Source organism: Thunnus albacares, chromosome 24 (genome assembly GCF_914725855.1).
Source record: "Thunnus albacares chromosome 24, fThuAlb1.1, whole genome shotgun sequence".
Taxonomy (NCBI): Eukaryota; Metazoa; Chordata; class Actinopteri; order Scombriformes; family Scombridae; genus Thunnus; species Thunnus albacares.
The window spans coordinates 11,903,545-11,915,013 of NC_058129.1; the positions used below are offsets into that span (position 1 = coordinate 11,903,545).

General features: G+C 39.6%; 1 protein-coding gene across 5 annotated transcripts in view; it reads right to left on the reverse strand.

Moving 5' to 3' along the window:
- The window catches only part of LOC122976189 (neural cell adhesion molecule 2-like), a 436,488-nt gene extending 434,395 nt beyond the window's left edge, over positions 1 to 2,093 (reverse strand). For 2 of the 5 annotated variants that reach the window (XM_044344509.1, XM_044344503.1), the window contains exons 1-3: positions 1,991 to 2,093; positions 1,777 to 1,917; positions 1,173 to 1,280 (exon numbers count right to left, since the gene is read on the reverse strand). The gene's annotated coding sequence lies outside the window, so the exon portion shown is untranslated. The other 3 variants (XM_044344504.1, XM_044344505.1, XM_044344507.1) reach the window with 3 other exon arrangements.
- Between the last annotated feature and the right edge of the window lie 9,376 nt (positions 2,094 to 11,469).

The following is an 11,469-nucleotide window of genomic DNA, read 5'->3' on the forward strand; positions in this document are numbered from 1 at the left end:
TCCCTGCTCACTGCTGTGTCTACTTACAAGAACCTTCCCCGCAGCAGCCTCCACCTGCTCTGCTCTGTTTCAGTGCACCCTGGAGGGATGCATTGTCTATGTTAATTCCCACTGGAGGATTATTGTAATGCTCCCGGAGTGTTGGTTAACATGTCGCTATGGATTTCGTGCTGTTATGCTGAATTCTCTCAGCAGGGAGCATCCCCGAAAGTTGAATCATATCAACAGACCAAACTGTATTGTCGGCTCCATTTCTGACTGAATTAAGGCTGAGTGTGTGTCAGAAACATTGTTCATAGCCTGGACAACTGTTTATTTATGTCTCTGTCTCTTAATACAAGAATGTATAGAACAAAAAGAGCTTTTGATTTATGCTTTATGATGACTTAACTTCAGTTTGCACACAGCTTACACCAGTGATCCCCAACCATTTTTCCCTGTGACCCCTTAAAATGAAGCCATATCTACTTGTGATCCCCCATCATCAAAACCACACATATCAATGAGTTGTGAGATGTTCCACCTAAAAGGGATTTTCTCTTTTGTCATATTGTTTCATTTGAATAATCTTTCAAGGCTGAAAAGAAGAATTTCACAGGAAAGAAGCACATAGAGAAAAGCTGTAAAAAAATACTTCATTTCTTGAAGCTAATTTGTGATTAAGTAACCACAACCTTAGCATTGTGTTGTAGCGATGGGACAAACTAATCACAAACTACCCTGCTGTTATGGTTGCTTTTGAAATTGAAGTGAAGATCAGTATTTTCATGAATATAACAACTTATAACATTTCATTTAGGCCACTCCTGCAGATCTGTCTACTTTTCTAGCAGCACTGGAAATTACAGTTTTCAGACTGCAAACAGTGGTCATAGTTTGTTAGATAAGTTAGATAAGCACAGATTTGTTGAGACTTGACATCGCCTTTAACCCAACAAGAGCTATTGTCTCTCCAGCTCTGAAAAACCAATTGAAGCAAAACATGGTGGGCCTAATAACACAATGCCCCAACAAATTCCAAGACAATCAGATGAGACATCTGCCTCCCAGCTTATCTAAGTTTCTCTCTCAGAAGTGTACGTACAATCACCGTACTTCCTCCCGACGGATGCACCCCGCTGGTGTCGATGTCTCAGAGTGATTAATGGTTGTTCATTGTACCTCACACTCACCTGCATTCAGCTGTTTGATTGATGGGCCTGTGTGCTTGACAGATGGACAGATGTGGCACAGTAGAGCACCCAGGCAGGGAGCGACGCATCGGCATCAGCAGCCACTTCCTACTTAGCGAGGACACGGAGAGGAAATTATGAAAGTGAGAGGGACAGAGAGAGAGAGAGAGAGAGAGCGAGAGAGAGAGAGAGAGAGAGAAAAGAGAATCAATTTGTCATTTTCAAAAGTGCAAATGGCTCAGATTTTTGTTTTTCCGTATATGAGCTGGTCGAAACAGTATCTGGTTGGCATTTTGGTGAAAATATCACTGAGAAAACATGAAACAACAGTGACAGGTGACCAGATTTATGTGCCCTCTGTGGGCATGTTTTTACCATAAAGCTTTTTGATAGAGAAAGCATTGCCTCAGGGCTTCCTGGTGGCGCAGTTAGATGCAGTGCACAAGCGTAACAACCGAGGTTTGTAACATTGGCTGACTCGGCTTCGGCTCAAAAACAAGTCATGCAGGCTCCTCCCTCCACTGGACTCTACGCGTAATACTCTCCTACAATCACGTGTTCGCCCACTGAAATTTTCGTAGCTGGCTAATCAGGATGTGCCTACTTGAATGCATGTGGAGCCCACAGTATATAAGGCAGCGTTACCGCAGTCCACCATCCTTTTCTCATCTTCTCTCCTTTCTTCAGGGCATTCATTCATCAAGCTCCGGCCACTGTACCCACAGAGTCCAGTGGACAGCTATGCCTGTGTTAATAGAACTAGGGTTACGATATTGTAACCTTTGATTTGGGAGATAGTGAGATATGATAAAACAGACCTTCAGTCAGTAAGAGGCAGGCAGGCAGAGACAAAAAGTAGTCAGACAGCCACTGTGAAACTGCCAAAACCAGAACAGGGAGGCCAGAATAAGAGAGCTGCAGCACAGACTGAGGAAAGCTGATTGTAAATGAGGAACAGGTGAGCAGCCAGGTTAAAGGTCAGCTGACAGGCAGAGCAGGAAAACATGCTGTCCCCAGCTATTGGACAGCTGAGGGTCTGTGGCTGCTCACTGTGTCCCAATTCCACACTACTAATTCTAAGCAGGTTTTGAGTGTGTAGAGTGTTCATATTGGAAAAGTGACAAAATTTAGTGGGCTGTTGATTGGCACCATTGTCCCCAAATGCACCAAGGGAGCAGAGGAGCAACTCACAGCTGCAAAAAATCAAAATAACTTGTGGATGGTGGTGACAAAGCTCCAGAAAGTCCTTGGAAAACAAAAATACATCTTGGGGAAAAACATTTTGTGAGCTTCAATTGTCAGTTTCATTCCAAAGTTGGCATCCGAAGTGCTTGTATTACATCATTTCCTGTAGGTTAAAAACAGTACATTCAGCTATACATACAGCTATATCATGGCAATTGGTATACAATGCACACTGTATGTAATTTGTATCTGGTGGTATTGGGACACAGTTCCAATTTGTCTTAATTTCACAACAAAAACCAAGAGAGTAATCTGTTGGTGAACTGGAAACAGCAGAAGAAGAAGAACTGGAGGCATAAGGGGGATTAGAGGAGGATATTTTAAACGCTAAATCCACTTTTTTAATTTAGTAAATTATACAGGCACTTTATTATACTGCAAACTAATCCTACTGGTCCCAGACACTGGCGTTCTTTGGGGACGGGGTTGTGTCCCTGTTGTGTTGGGTCATGTGTTCACGCTAAAACATCATTTTTGGACTCATCACTGAACTCAGTTGAAATAGATGCAGAAATACTTGTAAGACAAACTTTAAAAGTGGAGCTTTTATAATATTTTTGCATTGATATTATGTAAAATCAAGTAACGTAACATGCAGATACTCTCTGACAACTGGTTTGTTTGACATAATTGTTCACAAAATAGCTTGTTTACAGCTTGTTTGGAGGTTTTATGCACTGACTTTATCACAAAAAACACAGAGGAAACAGAGGAGGTCAAAGATAAAAACTTAATTCATGATTTCATAATTGCTTTCTTTTTTCCAGTCAGAGATTTTGAGTCATATTTTGTGTTATCTGTTTCATGTTGTTTGGCCGTAACTCTGCCTATGGTGGCAAGGATAAATAAAGGTTAAATAGATAATAGAAGCCAATATCAACTGCAAACTAAATCCTACATCTGCTGTGTCATTATTGCTGACGTTGGTCAGAGAGCAACTTAATCAGCACAGCAAGTCACATTAATACATTTTTCCAGTTTACATCTGCTCACACTCTCACATCAGTAGTCTTAAAAATATGGAATAATCACCTGCAGAGAAATCCTTAATAGATATGAATATCAGCCTGTATGACTTTCCATCAATAATTTGATCTATTTTCAAAACAAGTCTTATTTATTGGTATGTGACACCCTTTTCTCTCCCTTATCCACCAGTAAAGCTCACCGTGCAGGATCTGAGCAACAAGACAGAAGCAGTGAGCTCTCTATTCTGGGCTGCTGTTTCTGAAGTGAGAGCAGTGGTTTCAGTACGAGCAGCAGGCAGAGCCATAAATCATACATCTACTAATGGCAGTTCCAAATGAGCCCTCTCATCAGACAAGACAAGTGCCTTGCTTTGTGTGCTACTTCAAGCTCCACTATAACATCTGTGCGCTCTCAAGCAACTGTGCATGAGATGTGTGTCGCCCTTGTATTCATTAGGAATTGTCTACTGAGCCCTAACAGTTTAATTTAGCGTAATTTAGAGCGTATCTGAAAAGCCGGCTGTGACAATCAAGAGTAGAGGATTCTTACTCTGAGAGGTTGTGTGTAAGTTTTTCTTCTTTCTGCAAAAAAAAAAAAAAAAAAAGTCACATTTTTCAACTGCAAAACTTTCTCATTTCTCACAGTTGTGACAAACTTTAATTGCATTTTAATGTGTCATATGGTGTGTGTGTGTGTCCACTCCATTTTTTAAAATATCTAACAGTCATGTCATAATTATAAAATAATATAAAATGTTACAGTTTTAAAGTTCTGAAACAGAGAATAAGGCACGTAATATAAAAAAAATGTGCTCAAATAGACAAAAATACTCGCTTTTCTACAGGATCTTTGGAAAATATTGAAATTTTGAGACAATAACCAGAAAAAATAGTCAAATATGTATCGCTGCAGGACCAAAATACAAACAGTTTAATTTTAAAATGACCTGAACCCTATCAGAGCGAGGTTGAGGGGCTCTCGAGTGCCCTTGTGCCAAAACGAGGATAATCCAGCGGCTGATACAACACCCCACTCTGAGACCATGAATTAAAAGTCATAGTCTGCAGCCTGCGGGACCATGACACAATTTGATGTGTAACCCCAGAAGGGGTCAGTGTCTCTTTTTGAGTGCCAAAACCATTGAATGTTGGGCTTTTGTTCCATTTGGCAAGCGTATAATGGAGTTTGAGAGGGGTTTGCTGGTGCTGTACGGAGATAGGGACTGAATGGAAGAGAATGTAATTACTATACCTGTCTATGCAACAATGGCTAACCACCTTTGTCGCCCCTCACTCCACTTGAAGAAGCCAGACAGCAAGTGCTGTTGGATTGTGGGAGCACAAAAGCCGCCCGTGCTGCGACTCCCAAATCAGTGTCTTGCACTCACACTCAGACAAGAGGAAAAGGATATGTCACAGTCCTCTTTATTGTGTATCTGGAAGTGAATGTCTGCTATTCTAGCAGTGCTGGCAATGTGTGTTTTTTTTTTAATTTATACTTTGTTGTATAAAAATCTAATTTTCAAGATGATACACGGCCAAGAGAGGAAGCAGAATTATAGTGGGGTATAAAAGTCGCTGGCATGCAAACATAAAAATAACTGGGTGATAAAAAATCTGCGCGACTTTAAGGGAGGGAGAAATAAATAAAACTTCAAATCTAGACAGGTTCAAATTTGGCAAGACGGGCTCAGTCAGACGAATCATAACCCCTTAACATCCCATTTCTCCTTTTTATTTCCCCTTAAGTTGCTTCAAGGTTGGAAAAATCATCTTACTCTATACTGTTTGTCATATATATTCTGTCTCAACTCTTCATTGATGCTATAAATCAATAATCTGTGTATATAAAATTACAGTACAGCTTTGCATTTTTGGTATCTTTGAAAACCTCCAGACCCCTCTTTCTGCCACTTCTATTGCAATAAAATGCAGCGTTTTATTTAATATATCAATACAGTCTCCTCCCCCTCCATCTCTGCTTTCCTTGTGTCTTGTGTCTCATTAGCAGGCAGCAGAGAATAACGTGCTCCCCCTCATGGCCACAGCTGCTTATTGCCGTAGATTATTTCCATAATATATTGCATTTTTTTATCATTCAAATTTTAAAGTTACATCATTCATTATCCCCCCACCCTCCCCCCTCTTTCTGTTACATGTTGCATGAGAAGGATGAGCTGCTCATCAGGTGTCACACACTGTCCCACGACCTCACAACAGCTTGTCATAACTCCTCTGGGTTATCGTGCAGCTGACGGCGATGATGAGCATCCTGCCCACTGGAGCCAATTATAGAGGAAACACACTGATGACATCACAGTGTGATTAACTAACATGATAAGAGGGAGGAGTAGGAGGATGAGGAGAAAAAGGGGTGATGATGGTGGTGAATATAAACATGCTGAGGATGATGAAGAAGGATGTAACATGGATAAAATGACATAAGGCAAAAGACATCTTGAGGCTATGCCTTTGATTCTCCGCTTTCTGTAAAGATCTCTGATTAACTCTTATATTGGTTAAAAAAAAACTGAAGTTTAGTCCGAAGCTCTGGCGCTAAAGTCAATCTATACGGCGGAAAATGAAACAGTCGTCCTTCAAAGCTCGTTGCTGCTTCAGTCAGCTCTTGAAAGAGGAGCAGATGCTGTGACTTGGCAGGTAAAAACACTTATCTTGTAAACAACAGAGTATCAGATTTCAAACTCGAGGGTAGCACATAGGTGCTTTATGAGAATGTCAACAATCATAGATTGTTGGAACAGTACCTGCTGCCTCCGTTTTAAAATCCTCATAGTCAAATTGAATCTATTTTACATTTGAGCTTATTTCACAAATGTATTAAATGACTTATAATGACACACAGTGGCCTGTTATTTGGATCAGATATATGACATTTCAATAAGCTCTTATCATTGAGCCTCACATTGACTGCTTCACCATAAAATCTATTTTATTGCTGCTTTGACTCATTACAAGATTGATTTCTTAATGCACCAGGTGGATATGCTTCCACACAGGGCAGAGAATGATTAAGTACTCTTTTCTCCATGTACTTGATTTAAATACAGTCTTGACAAATCTGATATACTGTACATGAACACCTATTAACATGAGTTTTCGAATTTTATTTAGTTCCTTTTTGGCATTTACACACCGCAGCGTCCATTGTTATGCTGCCTGGAAAACATACATCACTGTAACCAAAAGTACAGACACTGTACGCTTGTATTTTCTGCATTATTAATATTTGCTGCTGCAAGACAAGTTTCCTTTTAAAGGACAATAAAGTGAAGTGAAGTGTCCAGACACAAAATTCTTTCAATGCTCAAGTTCTGTTCCAGGATGTTATGATTTAAAGCAAATAAACAGGTGCTGAAATCACCCCTTATACCACAGATTTTTTTTATGCCTCATATGCAAGCTGCATTATAAAAACTGCAACCTTCCTTTTAGACGAAACCTATTTACTTGCTGGCCAACTGCTGAATAGACATTTTGAGTAAAAGGAAAAGGTCTAAAGATGTTTTAAGTCTTGATGTACAATATTCAGTCAGTGGTGGTGGAAAATCCAAATTAGGCAAATATGGTTGAGCCTGAAGTTGAGGTAGAGGGAGTGAGCAGCAGCAGACACTCAAATATAACATGTCATCAACTGCAAACCTTTAAGATTTAATATGTCTTTAATGGAAAAGGAATCTTTAATATTGCAAAAAGTAAAAGTGTTGCTGGTTATCATTTGAATTTTTTGGATACTACTGCCGTTATTAATGTGTCAGTGCCTCTATCAAAAACTTTTTCCGGTGGCTTACTTTTTCATAGAACAAAATAAACTCATGTCCTCAAATTAAACACAAGCAGCTGTGCGATAACTAAATGAAATGAAATGACCTGATCATGGTAACACTTTTGGTAACACTTTCTGTGATGCCCATGTCTATAATGCATTATAAATATACTTATAATGCATTAGAATCTGCTTATAGCACTGTGTAATTATACTTATAGGGAATAAATAAATATTCATAATGCTTTACAACAATAATCATAACACATTATAAAGCATTTTATAATAATTTATAAGGTCAAGTATTATAATACGTCATAATTGCTGGTCACTAGCTGACATTTTTTTGCAAGGTAGTGTATTATAATTCTCATACTTTTAATACATTATAATAATTTTAATAATGCATGATAATCACTGTTATAATACATTATAATTACTTATCACTTACCGAGATTTTTTTAAGGAGTCACTTTTGTTGATCAAACGTTTACAGTAAAATATACACCTGCAGGTAAAGTAGACTATTTTTCATATTATAATGCATTATAAATATGTTTATTATGCATTGTAGACATGGGCATCATAGAAGGTGTTACCAAGATGGTAGATTATACATTTCAGCACACATTTCAGTACTTGACAGATTAATAGTCTTGACAGACACATTTTGTACCAACAAAGTATTTGTGTTCAATATCCAGCTCTAAGAATAAGTCAAATTAACTTCAAAGCTGCTGACTTTGTATTAGATAGAGAATGTGTGGCGCAGCAGAATAGCGGTCATTAAGCTGCTTGTAGCTTGTTAGCATCCTCGCAGCTGCTGAGGATTCAGCGTCTTGCTCGAGGACACTTCAGCAGGGTGGAAACTCTCCAAAACAACGACTTGAGCCTGGTCCTCTGTTTTTGAGAGGCAAGAGTCTGTTTACCCAGCGGACCACCCTGCCACTCCGCCGTGTTCTGCCTTTCTAGCTACTTGAAAAGTGTCAGGCAGGAACAGATTTCTTTTCATACTCTGGCCTTCCTCACTTTTCGGTGACAGCTGCTGAGTTGGCACATGTGCAGCATGCTCTTAAGCACAATCTTAGCTACGACAGCAGCGCTGACGGTGCACAGACACAGAGGACACTCGGTGGATCTTTGTGACTCTTTGTGATTGGCAAAAAGATATCAAGTGGAAGGACCAAAGCAAAAGCAATTTTCAGGAGCTGAGGGGAATATATTGAGGTCAAGTGAACTTCATTTTTTTTTTCCCACATTCACTTTACATGAAGTCTGGTTTCTAACACATTCATTATGTCTGAACAGCGGCCCCATAACAGCTTGTGGCACAGTTCTGAATACTGATTTCCTAAGCTCTCATGATGTATTCATGCAATAGTTATGGCACATGTGACAGCGGTAGAGTCGAGTCAGTAGGGAATAATGTCAAAAAGCCTTCCTTCAGTTTTTTTGGAATAAAATGAGAAGGAGACATCGAGTTTTATCTTTTTTTTTTTATTAAGGTTCTCTTCAAACATTGTGCCCTTTTGTGCAATCATTTTAAGCAAACTTGAGAAAATCTTTGCTTCTACAACGCAATGCCGCATGTAATTGTGATCAAACAGACCGTCTGACAAGTTGAAAATCAAAATAAATATGCTTAAAATGTTCATCAGTAGAGATCTCGGTGAAGCCACAGAGGAAAACAACCATCCAGCTTTCAAAAAGAAATCAAAAAGCCAATAATTGCTCATATTCTCAGCAGTGGGAGCTTATTTTCATAAGTGTTCAGCTATCCTTTAAGAGTCCTGAAGAGCCCTCGCCACTTCCCCATCACACCACACCCAAACACTCAACACAGGGTGACAGAACGAGAGCAAAAGGTGAAATGTGCTGGGATGCATGATTTTACGGGCCCCGCTTTAAGTCTGGCGATTCTGCAAAAGGCATCTCACTCTCTGGGTTTATTGACCGGGTCCTTTCTGCCTCAGCTGCAATGACCATCAGATCAGCCATCCTTTACTGCACAGTTTATGAACTTCAAAGCCGCGTGGCCAGAAGAGAGCGGATGATGGACTGCAGGGACGTTAAAGAGAGATAGCAAAGAGCCAAGGCTCTGTTCCTAGCTGTTTAATTTCAAATGAGTAGGATGACAAGGCATCCTGAGAGTGGAAAGTATGGGTGGGCTGTTAGGTAGTAAATAAATCAGAGCAAACGTCTACTGAGGCACAAGGCTCTGTGATGCTTTGTAAGCAGGAGTCTCTGATCAATATGTACATTTACAAGGTAGCCAGAAAAGAGGAGAGCTTGTTTGTGTTCTTGGAGTACTTCGGCTGGTGAGATTTGAGTATAGTTGGAACTTTTTAAGTGAGGGGTTGTGGCAGTATGAGGGCAAAGTGTTAATAAATACCAAAATTTGGAAAAATCTGGAAATATGCATCATACTGTATCACTCCAGTTCTGGATATTTGCGACTTCCAGATTTAATAAATAGTTTGACATTTTGGGAAATACGCTTATTCACTTGCTTGCCAAGAGGTAGATGAGAAGATCAATACCACCTGCCATGTCTGTGGAGCTGCAATAATTAGCCGATTGATCGGTTAGTTGATCGACAGAAAAATAATCGGCCCTTGTTTTGATAATCGATTTATCATTTCAGTCATATTTGCTGGTTCCAGCTTCTAATATATGAGGATTTGCTGCATGTTCTTATCATACATGATAGTAAATTTAATATTGTTTAGGTTTTGGATTGTTGCTCAGATGAAAAAAGCAGTTTAATCACACAGCTAGGAGGTCATAATGGCTGTTTTTCACTTCTTTCTGATGTTTCATGGACTAAACAACTAATCAATTACTGAAGAAAATAATAGGCAGATTAATTGATAATGAATACAATTGTTAGTTGCAGCCCTACATGTCTGTACAGTAAATATAAAGCCCCAACAGCAGCTGGTTAGCTTAGCCTAGCATAAAGGCAGGAAACAGGGAGACGCTAGCTGTTTCCCCCTGTTTCCAGTCTCTATGCTAGGCTAAGCTAACCAGCTGCTGGCTGTATAGGCATATATTTACCATACAAACATGAGAGTGGTATAGTGGTATCAATCTTCCCATATAATTCTCAACAAGAAAGCTAATCTCCCAAAATGTCAAACTTCCTTTAAAGACATTTAATGAAAGCCTTCTTCTTCCGTTTATCTTTGTTAGCATCCATGCCAGGCGTGGGTGTAGATTTAATGTCTCCTACAGTATAATGGCTGTTTGTTCTACCACATGGGCTGCAGTAATGATTTCCATTAGTTTCCATCTTCATTTATTATTTCCAAAGATGAAATTCTGTGTTGGTGTTGGAGCATCAACAAAAGCAGCACAAACTTCTAAACCTGTCCAATTTCTCACAATTAGAGGAAAGTGCTTTCATAAAACATGATGCATGGGAGATATTGAAAATCCCATCACCCCAAACCTCTTCCGTAATAAAACTGGGCAACTCAGGGGACAAAGACTGGAGGAAGGCTTTATAATATAACTAATACACACCTCCAACACTCAGAGTTAGGCACCTGGACACCAAAGATTTGAACACTTCTTTATTTAAGTCTGAATAAATTTACCTTGTCTTGAGATCTTGATTGTTAATTTCAGCCAGACAATTGGAGCTGGGACCTGTTGCACACATCTGTACGACGCCTGTAACAGTTTGTGTCTGCCTGATGAATTTAATGAGTGCAGTCTTTGTGGAAAAAGATGACCTTCGAAAATGACATTGCCAGATAAACAGACTTTGTCTCCGCTCAAACAAAATAACAGCAAATGTTGTCCCCGAGGTCCAGTGGCTGCTGATTTGCAACTCTCTATTAGGATGGAGTCTGATTTCAGGTGATATTTTCCACACACACATGCCCACACACAGCTAGATACACCCGATGATACAATCACACATGCACAACTGCAGCGCACACAGACAAAAACAACCACCCGAGTGCACAGATTGGCTTGTATAAAAAATAAAAAAAGATTGCAGAGGAGTTTCTATTGTCAGCAATTCGCTCCCAGGCTGCTCAGAAAAAGTAAAAAATCTACATCACGCATGAAATGAAGTGATGCAAAGGAGCAAAAGGTCCTCTCATATCCCTCTTCACAATGCTCATGTTTGCAGCTCTTATCAACATTATGATCTAATCTGCAAAGTCATTCTTCTCTTGATGCATTGAATGGCTGTGCCATTATGTGTACCATTAGAGAATTGAGTTTTAAAAGGCTAACAGCTTTTGTCACTGATTGTTAGCAGGCCAGTCATGTGCAGCGAAGCCTT